Source organism: Ambystoma mexicanum, chromosome 1p (assembly GCF_040938575.1).
Source record: "Ambystoma mexicanum isolate Mex_15411 chromosome 1p, UKY_AmexF1_1, whole genome shotgun sequence".
Classification (NCBI taxonomy): domain Eukaryota; kingdom Metazoa; phylum Chordata; class Amphibia; order Caudata; family Ambystomatidae; genus Ambystoma; species Ambystoma mexicanum.
In genome coordinates this window covers 1,084,929,936-1,084,945,328 of record NC_090921.1, presented here as the reverse complement: position 1 = coordinate 1,084,945,328, position 15,393 = coordinate 1,084,929,936, and the positions used below count along the sequence as shown (strand labels likewise).

General features: G+C 46.1%; 1 protein-coding gene across 7 annotated transcripts in view; it reads left to right on the top strand.

Annotated features, from left to right (window-relative positions):
- USP21 (ubiquitin specific peptidase 21) overlaps window positions 1-15,393 on the top strand; it is a 1,008,218-nt gene that overhangs the window by 268,415 nt on the left and 724,410 nt on the right. The window lies entirely within an intron of this gene.

The window sequence follows — 15,393 nt, the reverse complement described above, 5'->3', positions numbered from 1 at the left end:
TCGCTGGGGTCAAGCTCCAAACTGCAAGCAATCGGACAAGAGTGAAAGTCAGACATGTGAACTCTTACGAACTACATATTTTTCAGAGTCATTATTGTTCTGGAACTCACCGATTCCTTCGAGCCAGTGAAGCAACTGGTTATCAACGCACCCCTGCGCTCAATGCAGGATGGAGAGCTCATCTTTTCAAACCATCAGGTGAGACTATAGGAGGGGACATCAAAGGTGATCTGTGGGGAGAACAGCGGGGGTGGGGGGAATTTACACTAGACTCCACGGGTGGTTAATTCCCTTTCTCCATTTGCAGAAGGATATTCCTACGGGCCAAGCAAACGAAGCTAGGTGGGGCAGTCTAGTCCGTCATCTCGGCCCTACGCGTCACATTGGTGGAGACCGCAGCTGTCCAGTTCAGATCGAGACCTCTGTGGGAGCCAGGTGAGCGTAACATAAATTGAACAGTATGTGTAGGGATTTCTTGTGGCATGGCACGCGAAATAGAGTGGCACTATTGAAGTTGCAGAACTTTTATGAAAAAGGGGGGATAAAACTGCCTAATTTTAAGGTCTATTATGTGGCAAGCCAACTGCAGTATGTCGCCAAATGGCTCTCAGATGAAGTGACCCTTGAATCCAGGTTGTTTGGACATGATTGTGCCCCATTTTACTTAGGAGAGATAATCTGGCTGTCTGAGACAGAATTGGAAGGGTGTCCCAGGATGTTGACACTTGGGTGGAAGATGTGGCGCCGAGCATGCCGGATGATGGAGAACCCATTCCCGTGCTCCCCGCAGTTACCACTAGTTGAACTGGCAGGGGGAGATAAGCAGCTGAGGATGATAATCAGGAACCACTGGGAATCGGTTGGGCTAGTGACTATGGGAGATATTTGGCGGGAGGGTACCATTGTAGATTTTGGAGCACTGGGAGAAGAAGTGGGATTACACACGGGCCAATATATTACATATCACAGAATGGTGCAGAGAATTAGAAGAAAATGGCCCGAAACGGTACTGGAAGAGGAACCAGATGCTACCATAGATACAATATATGAAATAGCGGAAGGGGGCACAAGACCTCCAGACTGTACGAGATGATGATGTCTAAGGTTGGGAAGGATTTAACGCAATTAAGGCTGGACTGGGAAGCGGAAGTAGCGGCCCCGATAGAGGACGGGATATGGGAACGAGCCCTGGGGTACCATAAGAAGGTGTCAAGGAATGCAAGATTAAAACAGATACAACTATATATTACGCACAGAGCATATATGACACCTCAGAGGATATCTAGGTTTGCAAATGCAGGACGACAGGCATGTCCCAAGTGCGACGAGGAAAAGTCTGGTATGGTGCACATGTTTTCGTCATGCCCGGTTATTGAGCGATTCTGGGGTGAAGTAGCACAGAAACTGGCGGTGAAAGGGGTTATGATTATTATAGATATAGTCTGGGCCTGCTTGCTGGGGGGAGGGGGGGGTTCCCCAGATCACATACTAAAGCATGTTAGTAAATTGAAAGACCTAGCATACGTGCTTGCAAAAAGGAGGATTGCCATGGGATGGAAGACATGTCACAGACCCCGGGTGTAGGTTTGGTGGAAAGAGTTGCAGAAACCATGGTATGGCAAGAGGCGAGCAATGTAGGGGGAGAGGAGGAGGCGGGAACACTGATGGCCTGGAAATCACTAATAGCGGAGTTGTTTGGATCAATACAAGAGCAGACAGAACCTGCGGAAAAGGAGAACCTGCGGAAAAGGAGACCCTGCCATGTGATGCAGGAGCAGAGTGTGAGAAGGAATAGGCTCGTGATGGGGGGTGGGATAAGGGGAGCAGTGTCTGAAATTAAGAAATGTACTAATGCGCTGTTGATATATGCACTGAATGTTTGGTTTGTATTGTTTTTGTTTCAATAAATCAATAAAATTGTTTAAAAAAAAAAAAGAAATTACACCATTGATCCATCATTGAACCATCAATGGTAGCCTGGGCTAGGATTTCGGGAAGGCCTGGACAGGAAGCTCTTTATAATCCTAACATGCCATTGTGGGATGCACCTTACATAACCCCCACACAAGACTCCAAATTAGCCAAGCACTGGGGGAGTAGAGGGATCAATCGTCATGGGGACCTCTTCCCAGATAAGCAATTCATCACCTGGGAGGATGCCAAGGGGATAGTAGGAGACACTCTGTTGCAGAAATTACACTATCTCCGTATGAGATCTGCCATGGCAATTGTCTGGGACACATTCCCAATCGAACCTACAATACATATGGGCGTGGGATATATATATACCGTAGGGATAACCTAAACATCAGCCTCTACGGACTCCAAAATTGTGTCAACCCAAGAACCACTAACTCGGGGAACTAGAGGGAAATGGGAACGGGATTTGGGTCACGCCATCACTGAAGTACAATGGGCTCGGTTCTGTGGACTGACGAAGGACATTTAATATAATTCACAATACTGGCTAATACATTACAAAATAATACATAGAATACATTATACACCCTCCAGATTGAAAAGTATATTTTCCTCAACGGATGATAAGTGTCCCAGATGTCTGAGCGAAGATGCAGAAACATTTCACATGCTATGGGCATGCACACGTCTTTCTGCATATTGGGCAGATGTATGCGACACACTAGACTCTATGGCAGACCAACCCATGGAATGGTGTCCAACTATGTGCCTACTTGGGGTAATGGGGAAGATGAATCCCGCATGGCGCAAGCTGCTCAACCTGGGTCTGCTATTTGCAAAGCAAGCCATCTTGATCAGATGGAAGTGCATGGAACCCCCCACAAAGAATGACTGGGAGAAAGATATGTTATGGGCAAACAATTGTGAGGAAATGTATGCTGAACTATTACCCACCCAGAGCCGTCCCAGAGACATATGGGGCAGATAAAGACAGTGGGCCTCATTACACAGTAGACGGTAAATTTCGGCCATTACCGGCATGGCGCTATTAACGTGTCCGCCTTGGCCTGATGCCGCTAATAGCGTGGCATTACGAGTACACGGACACGAGCGCAGCACCATGCCAGTAATGACCCTACCGCCATGCTGCTAAAGACCCCAAAAAGTCTGTTACCGCTATCGACTAAAGTGCTGATAGCACTTCCGCCCTCCCGCTACATGCAAATAGCGGTCACCGCTAATAGCGCTGACCGTAAAATTGCGGAAACGGAAATAGCGTCATCGCACAGGAACGGGAAAGAGCACGGCGGCCATCTTTAAAAACATAATCCATTGCCATCATCTGCATCCAGGACCTGTTTCCACACGGTTCCAACACCAAATCATCCCGGATACCCAGAAGATGCCAAAGGCTGTCAAGAAAGGTGCAGATCGGCAGCGCAAAGAAAAATTCACCAGCGAGGAGCTGATAATGCTAACACAGACCCTAGCGGCAAATGCCAATGTAGTATTCGCCAATGACATGCGGCGTGAGACCCTCGTCAAGAAAAAGGCCATCTGGGCAGAGGTTGCCCACAAAGTCAGTGCGTTGGGCACCACCACCCACACTGTCGAGGACTGCAGAAAGCGGTGGGATGACCTACGGCTCTGGGTCTGCAGCATTCTGGCTGCGAATCGCAACCTAGCTATGGCCACAGGAGGTGGCGCTGATTCCCCAATAAAACTCTGGGAGTAGGAGGAGACCTGCGCCAGCACAATTGGCATGCAATCGATTGAGGGAGTCGGAGACATGGAGCATGGTGCGCCCACTTCATCAGATGGAGGTGAGTGTACACATGAAACAATGCACTGTGAAGGGTGAGGTGCCCCCCAAATCTGAGTCCACAATCAGCCCATGGAACCAGCCACAAACATACATGCACGCATCACCACATACACGTGCAACACAGACCCATTCATGCATGACCCACCCGACATCCCCATTACTGGATTCCCAACTAAAGAGGTCCAATGCATAGAGCAGCATGACGTAAACATTCTGCATAAGGCACGTAGAACCATAACCAATGATATTCCCTATTTTTGTCCCCTACAGGATCACAGACAGTGATGAACCGGACACTGTGACACCTGCTCCCCCAGCAAAGAAAAAGGCCAGGACACACGAGACAGGGGACACCGCCCCCACCTCAAGGGGCACCGGGAGGAGTGAGCAGCAGCAGAGGGGTAAAGGCAGCAAGAGTGTCAGTGCAACACGGCCTGAAGCCACGGCTGCCCCTATTGCTGCACCCACGGCAGTGTTCCCCCTGTCATTAGAAACAAGCACGGAGGGCCCGCACTTTGCTGCCATCAGTTCCACTGGTGAGGCAGCAGCCACTGCGCCGCTGTCGGACGTGGAGGAGGCAATTGATGTTGAAATGCAAAGGCAGACTCCCAGCCCCTCGCAATCTATTGCTCCAAGCCCACGGCCACCATCACAATCGAGTAGCCATGGACAATCAGGCAACAACACTGTGGAAGGGCGCTGGAGCCCTTGGGTGTCCTCACCTGATGCCAGTGGACCAGGGTGCAGCAGCCACCTCAAGAGCTGGACGCAGTCAACATGTCCTGGCAACCATCAGCCAGAGGCAGGTTGAAATCACTGCGCTGGTTGGCCAGCATGTGGAAGAGGCAACCCGTCTTAGGGAGGAGTTTTGGTCGTATGCAAGCCAGACAAGAGAGGGCATGGAGGCCTGCACAAATCGGATGTGTGAGGAAATGGCCCAACTGAGGCAGGTCCTCACACGCATTGCGGACGCCATGGAGCGACAATATCCCCCCCACCACAGGATCAACCGGGCACCACCTCCTCTGGGAGTTCCCGTCAGACAAGCCCCCGCCGCCACTCCCTGCGCACCATGAGGCGCATGCCATCCCAACCTCCCAATGGTGGTGAAGGGCAGGAGAAGTAGGGCCAGCAAGAACTAGCTGTCACATGTGCACTAGGACACCTATGCACTACAAGCCACACATGGGGGTGTTGTGGGGGGTTGGGGAGAAGGGTGTTTTTGGGAGTGTTTAGGGGGGGGAGGATGTTTTTGGGAGTGTTTAGGGGGGAGGTGGGAAAGGGTGTTTTTGGGAGTGTATTGGGGGAGGGGGAAGGGTGTTTGCACAGTTGGGGCCAAACACTTTTTTTCATGAATTATTCATAATACACTGACAAGTTGAAACACAGGCTTGGTCTTCATCATTGTGCATGTGTACTTTATTGGGGACAGGGTCCATTTGCGCCTCACCACATACAGCAGGGCAACAATGCCCGTCTCCATCCAAAATTGTTGGCCCTTGTCTCTCAAAATATTCGATATATCAGATGCTGACGCACATCGTGTCCCCCTTGGACATCGTCTCTTGCATGTCCTGGCGGCCCATTTCCCCCATCCTCATCCCCATCAACATCATCTTCATCAGGTGGTTGCATGTCAATGTCAGGGGGCATAGGCACATTCCGTCTGATACACATTGTGCTGCATGACACGTGCCATGGTTATCTTGGCCGTACAGGAGGGCCTCACCCGGCCAGATTAGGCACCAGAGCCGTGTCTTCAGAAGGCCAAATGCCTGCCCAATTGCGACGCGGGTACGGTTATGTGCAAGGTTCTATTCCTCTTGGTGCCAATCTGTGGGTTCTGTATAGGGGTAGGGAACCAAATCTTCAGGGGATAGGCAGCATCACCTGCATGGCTGGGACAACAGGGCCTTGTAACTCGTCACCTCAATTGCAACCGGGACATGTTAGCATTCTGATTGCCATCCAGAAATCCCAGCATGCATGGAGACGATCAGTGTAACTGCAATGTGAGAAGGTAAGCTAGTCCCTGCAAGTGGACGTGCACCATGCATGCCTCCGGCAGTATTTTCCATCTCCTGGGTGTGGATGGGTCCTAGGTGTTCATGGGCGCAGACAACCTTTGTACGACAATGCTAATGTACTGCCATTAGGATTCCAATATCCCCATGCTGTGAAGCGGCACATCAGTAGTGGTGTACGGGTGTAGTTCTGTACAATGGCATACAATGGTATGCCGGTCAAAAGGTGACCCATTTGCATGCACTCAAGGGCGCTTATCTGTTGTGATGTTGTTCAACGCACATTTAGATTATGCATATTGGCTGAATGTAGCAGCTGTGTGTCATGTATGGTATGATGTGCAATGTGCATGTGGATAGATGTCATGTATTGGGTTAGGGATTGATGTCTTTGTTGTGCAGTTTGCTGCTTGCATGTGGTTTCGGGTCCTCTACATTGTGTGCTGCGTTGGTGGACATTGGTGTACATCTGTATGTCCCTTTATTGTACGGACGACAGTCCACAACCAGTTGGAGTATGCATCTCTACCCCCCCAAACACAACCCACATCACACTGCCATGTGCCTGCCTTGCTACTCAACAGGTAGGCACAAACTTTGTCCAGCATGGCGTTCCATCTTGCGTGGTATCATTGAGTTCCGCAGGACCATTGATTCATGGGTTGATCAGGGGTATCGGTTACGGCAATGTGTTATTCTCTTATTTGAGTCACATGCCATTTGGACATTGATGGCGTGGTAATGCTTTCTGTTTAGTTAGACAGCCTCATTGTGATGTGGGGGCACCATTTCCACACGGGTACAGTCGATTGCCCCGATGCTACGTGGGATGCATGCCAGTGAATAGATGCCAAGTTTGTCATTGGAGATCTCCTGGGCTGTCCGTGGCAGGGATATGTGTTCACTTGTGTGCTTCAGGGGGGCATCGGGCACCTGGGTCCACGTGCGTCTGAATACTGGTTGTGAAATGCCATGCATCTGCCCTACCGTGTGCTGGTAGGTGCCTGTGGCCAGGTAGTGGAGCACAGTTACCACCTTCAGTGGAGAGGGGATGGCAGTACAGATGTCTGTGGCTCACTATGTCGTTGTGAATCCTGTCCACAATGTTGGTGATGGTATGCCGGTCCAGGCGGTACAGGGTGTGTCTCTGCTCAGGGGTTGCATTGAATGGACTGGCTCAAATCCTGGGGATTGCTGGCTGCCGCTGTGTTATGACTGGGTGCACTGGTGGGGCTTGCTGGGCCTGTCCCGCCATCCTTCTCCTCCTGCGACGACTCTGTGCTGCCTGTTGTTGTTGTTGGTGCTGCAATGCAATCATGTCCTCCAGCCCATGTAATGATGCAAGTATTGCAACCATCTCTGTGTGGGAAGGGGTGTGGTGTGCTCCTTTTGTGCTGCCCCAGTCTCCATTGCCTCCACCTATGCTGTTGTGGCCACCTGTGGCAGGTGGGATCACTACTCAGGTCTCTTAACGTGTGGTTCGCGATGCCGGTATTTCCTCCATGCCGGTATGGGCTTTTTCGGCCAATACCATGCCGCTATTTACATGCCTACATGCCTTGTAATAGCGCCTTGCCGCTATTTCCGACCTGAGGGGTCGCGCGCCCAGAGACTGGCCGCTATTAGTGGCACCGTTCTTAGCGGTGCCGCTAATAGCGGGCACTCAGGGTCGTGATTAGCTAGGGAATTTAGCGGTACCGGTAAACCATTACCAGTACCGCTATTCCCTTACCGCCTACCGTGTAATGAGGCCCAGTATCTTGCTGACAAAGGTATGGAAGAGGCAGGCTCAGACAAAACGTAGTTATGTATATAAAGTGTACCCATAAAAAAAAATGTAATGGTGAATAAGAATATTGTGTGCAATGGAAAAAGGGAAACATGTGGATGTACCTGTGCAAGTTAAAATAGGTTTTTAAAAAAAAGACATTGACTCCTGAATAGGTGAAAATATTAGGAATAAAAGGTTGCAGTGAACCTCGTTGGAGGGAGGCTAATGGTCAAGAAGGATCGGAGCACGGGTGAGGGGGATCCCGGGTGAAGAGTCATCACCCAACGTAAAAGATATGTTTTGTTATTTTGATAGATCAGCCCCTTCGGGGCAAGAGACTTTATGTAAAAGAGATTTGACCACTGAAGATGCTGATATCGCTGAGAACTGTGGCCTTGTGCTGGAAAAGCCCAGTTGTGTGCTGTGCTCAAGTGGCCCGCCTTGTCCCGTGCTAAAAAACGTGGGGAAGGGAGACCTTACCATCCTGACTTATAATTTTGTGAACACTTCTTTCTTTTCTGGACAACATTATCCCACACTATTTTGTAACTTGGCTGTGAGGATTCGCAATTTTTTTTAAAAACATTTTTTTTTTTAGTATAGGCCCTTTTTATTTGACAAGACGCTGCTAGGACTGCCTTATTATGATTTGATGGTCATAGCTTGCTCCTATTTTAGAGTTAGGTTTAAATTAGTCATTTTTCTGACCAATTTATACACTTTAATAAACACCCTTGAACTGTGATCACTTGTGCCTGTCTTTACTGTTGCCACCATGAGTTCCTTACAGGGCAAAGTGTAGGGGGATTTAGAGTGGGTGTGAGATTGAGTGTAAGTGATAGAATGCATGTTACGTGAGTGGTAACAAAGTGAAAGGTGGTAGTAGGAGTGATAGTGGGGAGGACGGACTGAAGAAGTAAGAAGGTAGTGGGAAGATGCAGGTGGAGAGAGTTTGATTATATCAGAAGACGAATGAGTAGATGGGTCGTTGGGGGGAAAAAGGTGAGGGGGAAAAGCTTGCAGTAGAGCAAACGAGGGAGAAAGGTGAGAGATGTGCAGGAAGTGGGAGGGTGGCAGAAGAAGTGAGATTAGAAGGGGGAGGGCAGTAGATGGGAGTAAAGAAAAGGGCGAGAAGTCAAAGGAGAATGCTATGGATTGAGAGTGAGGGAGAAGAGTAAGACCACAGAGGGAGAGGAGGTACAGGGAGAGCTAGAGACAGAGGGAGGAGAGGCAATTGGGGAAGCCCCAGTGAAACCAGTCTGCTGATTAAAGGCAGAAGATCATTTTGAAATTCGCAGAGAGTGCTCCATAGAGAAGTGGTCACGGCCTTTAGGTTCCCATCCCAGATTGGAAAAGACCCAGACAGTAGGAAACGGTGCTTTAAAATACTTTAGGACATTCTGGGGGTTAGTGACATCTGAGCTGCAGTGTTTGCAGCCCACAGGAAGGTCGAGAAAGCCGTAGGGGACCCTTAGTTTCAATTGTGCAAGTTTTCCCAGGCAAGTTCTTTAAAATACTTTGTGGAATTTTTAGGCCATCTGTGACAATGTCTTACGAATCAAGGAGGCACGAACTGTATATGCTGCCTTGTCCTATCTCTAATTTCAGGGCCTCGATAGATCTAGAGCGTCAAAGAGAAAGGGAGTTCCAAACAAAGTTTGTTCTGTTTTAGCCAGTTTTAAGTTGTGACGAGCCATCCAGCCTGCCTGAGGAGGGTTGGGGTGGTGGGAGTCGTATGCCTGTGAGTGTGCCACAATACGGCTCCTTCGAAGATCCCCAAGATCGCAGGGACTAGAAAACACCCTTTAAGTGAAGACTCCTGGCTGAAACGTGGATAAAGGCTCTGGGCATAGGAAAGAAACTGGTTACTTTTAAACCGACGAAGGTAAAGCCAGCCAGTCGGCCAATAAAACGTAATTTCAGAGCTATATTTCATGAAAGCACATATGGTCTTTTGCACTAGCTTACAGAATTAAAGCAATGCAAATATACATTCGCAATAATAATGATAAAAATATACATCAATAAATAACCTCATGATCGAATGCACACACATGTTCTGTATCTCTGATTTAATTCTTAAAACTAGGCTAGCAGTGTGAAATGTTTGTGCTTCATGAAGTGCATTCTTGTGAATTAAGATAACCGCACACAAGTCCCGAGCCCCCAAAACAAATCACCATTTCTGCTTGAGCGGCATAGAAATAGTGCCCCGAGCCGTGATCTAATATGTATTCTAAATACTGGCCTCAACCACATGAGCTCTCGGCCTATTGCATAAGGAGCAATTAAGTAATAAGTGCCGTTTATTGTCTGTCTTTCTCCTCTATGCCTTGCAGAGTATGCATATCTATTGGTATTCAAAGTACATTTCTAATTAAATGATGCTTGAGGTGAAATCCAGTTTCATTTTTATATACAGTTTTGTAAGTCTGGGTACACTACGTTTTAAAAAGCATTCATACTCGCACTCGTTTCTAGTGCACAACTTAATTCTCTTACTAATATCCGCTCATGCATTTAAAGTCCCCTTTTTTTTATCTTGACTCCTAATCTGAGATGGATTTTTCCAAAGAAGTGGGAGGCCCAGCTGGTTTTGAACACATTCACTGTTAATGCTCAGTTTTGGTCCACAACATCCTCCACTGGCTCTTTGTACTTTACCAAATATGGCAAACTCAATAACTTGATCCAGTACAAAAGTAGTTTCAACTGTAACTTCCTGTAAATCCCCAATCCCATTTATATCTTGGGGGCCAAATTCAGAGTGCTTCTTGGTAAAGTCGTAAATTCTTTAGAATAATTACTTTGTACGGGTTATATATTTGCCATGTCCCACAATACTACTTCCATACTCGGAAGAGGCAACCACTTTGGCCTGTAGCTCTCCAGGCTAGGTCCAATAAATGGGCAGTCATGCCTCTTTGTAATCTGTAAAACGCTCCTCCCCCGCCCCCTTTCGTGGGCTACAGCTAATTTGCTTTTTTCCACCTGAGGAATCCAACCGCCATCCTCACTTAAGCAGTTGCCAAGATAATTACAGGCTGTCTAATACGTTGATAATCAATGACCGATTAAATATTATTTTGTTCTGTCCATGGCAAGATACACATTTAGTTTTAGCCATATTGATTTGTAGGTTTTTAACATAGCATCTCTCATTAAACCTCATGAGTTTGGTTTGGAAGCCAGTAAGAGTTTTCAATATCAGCACTGCATTGACGAAGAGAAGGATCCCTATTTTTTCTGTCAGAGGGACCATATGCAGCCATTTTCAGAACATCCTCTGTCATTTATATATAGTGAGAACAACAAGGGGGAAAGAACACACCACTGTCTCATAACCCAGCAGACTAGAAATGAGTGTGTAACCTCACCTCCTGGAACTTATTTTATGTTGGCGAAATGTCCATTGTACAGAGTACTGATGGCAGAAAATAGCAGTGAAGGTTCTGAAATATTCTGGACAGTGCTCAAATGTTTATTTCTGTGGACAGCATCAAACGCCGAATCGATGAGCACCAGATGAAAGGTCAGTTTTCTTTTTTTGTTTTAAATGGCTGACTTGTTAAAAACAGGCTGAACACCTGGTCTGCTGTACTGACCCTTTGACAGAAACCTGCTAGTCTGAGAAAGTGTATGAATTTGTTTACCCCAATAATCTAGATTCTAAGAGGTTCACAATTTCCTGTATATTTTGGCTGTACCATCGATCGAACATTTACATCTTTAGTTTAAAGGGTCTGTATGGTCTCTCTTGTTGAAATTATCCAATCGTAGCCCCTGTCCATCTGCAGGGGGCAGTATGATGTGTATTTGTTTGAAGAGGATTTGTAAGAATGGGACTCATTTTAAGTGCTTGTTTTTGAATAACTCGGTAAGTAAAGTCGGGACTTTAGCTGGCTTCTGAGCCAACAATTCCAGATGTAGTTCATCCTCGTTAAATCTTAAATATCCTCATTGTCATTAAATTCAATTGAAAGTGTTCCTGCTTCAGTTTTCTCTGAAAGGTCAGCTTGGCCATAAAGGGAGCCAAAGTACAAACACACGCATCCTCTGGTATAACCATATCGAACAACGCATGGGATTGTACCTCGCCTACAATTTGCCAGAACTTTTTGATTGTTTGTATCAGCTGCAAGTTTAAGGGCTTCCCATCACCTCCCTGAAAGTTATTGTTTTTCTTGGTTGTTAAGTTTGTTCTCTTCTCAGTTGGGTTATAGAAGCGTTCTTATTTTCTTAGTGAGTCTTGAGAGCAAGAAGGAGGACCTTTTTGACAACTTGCAATCCTCATTGAAGTGAGACATGCATTTTATATTGACATACCATACGGTTAGTTTTACAATTTCGATCTGAGTGCCATAAATAAAAGATCATCGATTTGTGGATTCCCAGAACACTGGTAAACAGGAGCAGCAAATGTTTATACAGAATAGGGATATTGGTCACAGAAGGTAATCTAGACAAATGTACTATTCGGTTCTTATTTGAGATAGTAATGTCATTTCTGGAAAACATGCTAGAACCACAAGCATCACACTATATGTGGTCTGAATCATAAGAAACAGAAAATCATGATCACTCTACAAGTTTGAGGTCTTAAAAATACAGTGCCAATCTCCAGCTGGTTGGATTAATTAGTATAGAAACCATTGAACGTTCACAGACCGGTGTGGAATTTTGGGGTGGCAGGAAAATCACCTTGAAAGTGATCATGATAACATCAGAAACTTGCCCCATTAATATTACTAGCTATGCGCTGAGCATATTTATGAAGATGCATTGGGTTTGGGATAGTAGTATCTGGAATGCTCCAAGCCTCATCTTCGGTTATTGAAGCCAGGGACCTGCTTCTCAAACCCCACCAGGGCCATCGAGACCCTGAGCCAAGACAAGGAAAGAGCAGTAGAAGGCAACGGTCTGGCCGCCCTTAAACCTCTCTGCGCAAGAGCCGTGGGACTGCTCAGATGACCGTATGAAGTATAAGGAGAGAGCCAGAGGAGAAAGCTAGCCTCATTATGTGTTTAACAGAAGGAGGGAACCTCCTTGAGAGACTTGTGTTGTGTAAAGTATCTTTGTTTAGACACTTAGGAACGTTTGTTAAGCTTTGGGATTTTGGTTACCAGAGTTTGGGATTTTTATTGGACTTTTGGGACATTGAACATTGCTGTGAGGTAACCCCTTGGGCCCAAGTGTGAGGGTGGGTGGAAGGGGGAAGCCCTATTCTTTTGTATGCTTGGTAAACCCCTGGGCCCGAATCCTCATGCTGTGGATGGACTTGTGGAAGCATTATTCAATCTTGTGCTTTCTCACCTAATCCTGACACTTAGGAGCTCATGTTGCTACTAGACCTAATTTGACAGCAGTTACCTGGTACTTTGGTGTAACATGTCCCACTGCCAAATTTTCGTCATTTTACTGCGGGGTGCAAGCCTAAAGGGCAAAAGGCGTCATTCAAGCATGTACACTGCCGTTTGCCCTTTACATTTTGACTCCACAATGCAAATCGAGTAATTGTGCTGGCATGCTAGGTAGAGCTGTATTCCTAATTACAATTAAATGCTCTCCGACATGCTTGCATGTCGGAGAGCGTTTAATTTTCATTTTGTGAACACTGCTTACTATGCTGGCTGTGTTCTTTGTAATTGTAAATGCTTGCCTGGCAGCCATCCAGCCCTACAGATAAGGGGTGTATCGGGCACTTTTACTGCCTAAAAATAGGCTAATACTGCCCAAGAAAACCATAGTATTAAAAATACTCCCAACAAAAAATAGGAAATGGACACGTAGGAAGGACCTTGTGCCCCTGTTTTCACCTACACAGCTCCATAGATATGTTTGGAACAGTAGTGCATGTTAAACCACAGGAAGAAACTACTATTATTAGTGCCTCATCAGAAGAAGTAAACATGTATCTTTTAATTTGTATTAATAACTAGGTGCAAAGGAATAATTATTACAAAAACTTTCTGTTTTCCAGTTAAAACATATTTTTACTTGCTTCTAAAATACTCCCATTGGGAATTGGACTTCAATGTTTGCTCCCTAAAAAAATCATTTTTCTTCCAACTTAAAAAAAATAGGCAGTAAAATACTCCCACTTCAAAATATTATCTGGAGACTGCAGACATCATTTACAATGGATCCCTATGAAGTCAGTCAGCTTTTTTGCTGGTGCAAAAAAGCTGGCGTGCTCCATACGGATCTCCAGCCTTTGCGCCCCCATTGAAAAAAAATGTATGCAGGCGCAAATGCTGCAGTATTTGTATGGCGGAGATGAAGGAAGCGGTGGAAACGCCAGTTGTTTCTCTCCTCTCCTCTCTGCCATACAAATTGACGAGAATAGGGTTTTCCGGAAATGCAATGTGTAAAAGCCTTATGCGAGGCTCTTGGGCATTGCATTTTTGGTACGCAGGGCCGAAAAATTAGCCCATTAGTTCAGCAACTTTCCTGACGTCTTTTTTTTCTCTCTGCACAGTTGTGAATAAACACTTTAATGTATCTTTATCACCCTCTATTTTTGGTAACACAGGTGATGAGGTAGCGAGTCCATAGTCTATAGGTTTGGTGATCGCCGGAGGTGCTCGCCACACAGTATACCTGGAGACAAGCATTCAGCATTGTATAATAAAAGGTATTTTTGTCTCGTACACTGTGTTTAATAGACGCTATATTACATTTTTAAGCCCTGAGCCCTTATACGTTGCTTGATACCGTTTCCCTGAAGTTGAACTCGACTTTTGAGTGATGACAAATGACTTTTCCAAATCAGGTTATGCGGGATGATGTATGACCAGCAATTTGTACTCCATAACCTGATCCTCTTCTGGTTGACAAATGCCAGGGGCATTGAAAGGATGTAGTAAATGTCAGTATGTCTTACTCAGATTTATTTGTAAAATAGGAATTGTACAATATTCGCCAAACACCGTTTATTAGCTAGGCTTAGGAGGAAAACTTCTAGCAACGTTTAGAGCCTTGAAAAGCAGCAAAGTAAATAGACCAGCCATCCGATCCATCTGTTGAGTGTCGCCGAATTGTTTGTTCTCTCTAAGAGTTTGATTAAGTGTGATTCTGGGAGCTGAGAGCATGAATAGGCTGGAAGTCATCTTGGGATCAGGCAAGATCCCTATGTCTGACAAGAAGTCCTCCGGTCCTGTTGTCTTCTACCCTGGTCTGCCAGTTAAGGACTCCCTGTAATGTGCCATACGCTTTCTCTGCACTGTTGCATGCGCTTGCAAGCACTTCTTGTTCTCTGCACCCATGTTCTTGATTGAACCTTTGGCCTTCCAACAATTTGGGCACATGAGGGGCGATTGACTGATTCCACATGAGGACCGGGATAGTTGCCATTTCTAAATCAGTTCTCCATGTCTCTTGGCATTGTTCTGCCCTCCTGGTCCCTTGCAGGCCACCATTTATGTGACCTCTCACTGTTGGTATAATACTGATTTAAATAAGGATCCACAGGATTACAGGTACGCTTGAAATAATAAGTATTTATTAGCATAAAGAGGCCCTCCTGCCCAGACCGCATCTCATCACCTGAACAATCACCAAGCCTTATATACACAGTGTTTCCCAGGTAACCCAATAACATGATGTTCTATACTGGCTGCATGGGTAGCAACATGGTAAACAAATGCACACTTAAAAGGTGCACCTGGCATAACATATTTAGCCTAACAGTTAACAGCACCCTACACATGTTTATGCTAACAGATAACTGCAATGTATTAAAAACCATACACCATGACCGACTGACATTTATAACAGTATTTGATACCAGTAATTTATCAATGTATACATTTGAGTTTTTTCTGCTTTGTTGGGAATGAAGATGTCTGTTTTTC